We start from the raw sequence: 2261 nt of genomic DNA, 5'->3' as shown, positions 1-2261 counted from the left end.
GCATCAGCGTTAATAGTTTTGGACCACTAGTAAATTAACCAGGGCCCTCTCTTGACTCATACAAGAAAATCTCACTCTGGTTCATTGGTCTTTTGCTTGCTCCATTTATCCCAATTAAACCACTCAAGTCTACTGATCCACAGAGCAAGGTAAAGTTATAAATTATGCAGATGATGACTTCTTCTAGGCATCCATCTACATTAGAGTATTTTTAAAGTGAAAAATTAAATAGAAAAAGATGGAATTGTCATGGACTAAAAGAACCTTCTAGTCAATGAGAAATGAGATTAGTAGTTTTAATTAATAATTATTTTTAAAGTAATAACTAATAAATCTAAATTATTTTCATCACCTCTACCATTGAGAGATAGGATTCAGACTACATATTCAATTTTTATTTTTAAAGTCTAATATATCCACTTTTATTCTAGTCTTTAAATTTAGTCTTTATCTTCCACTCTGCTGGAAGATGACAAAAATGTAGCAATTTTCTTTATAAACCCAAATATTTATAATCAAGTGACATGGAAAGTTGTGTCTACTTTGAAAAGAAAGCAGCAGAGAGAAATCTGAAAAAAGGAAAGAATCATTTTGTAAAAGCCTCATTGCTTTGAATAAATTAACTTGCATTTATTAAAAATGCAATAAGCATTTGTTATAGCCAAAAGAAAAACCAAACTCACTGCCATGGAGTCGGATCCGACTCATAGCGACCCCTCCTTGAGTTTCTGAGGCAGCATCATTACGGAAGTATATTGCCCAATCTTCCTTCCGAGGAGTGGCTGGTGGGTTTAAGCTGCCAATTAATTAATTAATTAATTAACTAATTTATTATGATTTGGGTGAAAGTTTACAGAGTATATTCATTTTCTACACAGCAGTTCACACACATTTTGTTTCATGACATTGACTGCAATGCTCATAATGTAACAGCTGTCTTCCTACTTTCTCTGTGGTTACCTTTTCCCTGTGCCCTTCTTTTCTTTGCATTCTTGCCTTCTGAGCTATCTCCTTGTGCAAATACTACACTTATGATCTCTCATGATTGCTTGTTTTAAGGAGAGTACCTACTTGGTGGAAACGCTCACTTTATATGTCTGTTTATTGTTTGGCTGGAAGCCATGAGAGTGAGTTCAATCCTAGGCCTGAAGGACTACTAGGGGCCGTAGTCTTGGGGATTTGCCAGTTTCCATCAGACCAGTAAGCCTGGTTTTTTTTTTTTTATGATCTTGAGTTTTGTTCCACATTTTTCTCCTACTCTGTTAAGAATCTCACAAGCTCATTGTTTTATGAAGTTATGTGTTCACACTGGCTCAAACATGACCAGAAAGACAGTAGGGTTGAGGGGGTCCCAGAGCTCTGTCAACTATGAAAGGACCTCAGAGAAAGTCTCCTGGAACTTCAGTGTCTTGGTCTATTGTTGTTGTTTTTTTATGTGCTGTCAAGTTGGACCTGACTCACAGCAACCCCTCCTTGGGTTTCTGAGGCAGTATCACTATGGAAATAGATTGTCCAACCTTCCTTCCAAGGAGTGGCTGGTGGATTTGAACCGCCAGCCTTCTGGTTAGCAGTCAAGTGCCTTAGGCACTACGCTACCAGAGCTTCAGCATCTTGGTCTACAGGATTGTAAAACTGTAGTAATTTCCAGTTACAAAAATGCTATGGTCCCTGGATCTGTCCTGATATAATAATTAAACTCAATAAAATCATAACATAATCAAATCTTTGAGGCCATTATTGGTTATTTGAGGAATCTATGGTTTTAATAATATCTTGAATTGTATGGCAATCATTTCCCTCAAAAAGAGAGTTGATTCTCTGTGGTTTAAATTATGAGGTAATGCAGTTCTTTGTGAAATACATTTGAAGAAATGCCTGCTTTGGGGGCAGAGATCTCTATAGCATAGCAGTTATATTTATTCTTTGATGACTAATTCTACCAAAAAAAGCCCCTATCTTATTTATTATAAATAGAGTAGCATCTATTATTTATTATAAATAGAGTAAGGTGAAGTTGGAACAAAGAAAAAAGTTTTCTCATCAATAAAATGCCTAAAGCAACCTTGTTCCTTAGAGACAGCTAGGTCACAATAATATTTAATTTGTATTTTTAAAATAAGACTCTCCATTTTTCATGTCACAAAATGACAAACATTTTTTGAAAGAAAAAACAGTTTACAGAAGTTTCTTAACTGCTGGTTCTATCAGACACTTTGAAAATAAAATTAATTGTTTAATCAGCTCATACTTCGGTATTTTTA

General features: G+C 35.1%; 1 protein-coding gene across 1 annotated transcript in view; it reads right to left on the bottom strand.

The window, feature by feature from the left end:
- RELN (reelin) overlaps positions 1-2261 on the bottom strand; it is a 710657-nt gene that overhangs the window by 238847 nt on the left and 469549 nt on the right. The gene's annotated exons all lie outside the window — the stretch shown is intronic.

This window comes from Orycteropus afer, unplaced genomic scaffold (genome assembly GCF_000298275.1).
Source record: "Orycteropus afer afer isolate SDZICR_OR568_19922 unplaced genomic scaffold, OryAfe1.0 scaffold00007, whole genome shotgun sequence".
NCBI lineage: Eukaryota > Metazoa > Chordata > Mammalia > Tubulidentata > Orycteropodidae > Orycteropus > Orycteropus afer.
This window is presented reverse-complemented; position numbering and strand designations above follow the sequence as displayed.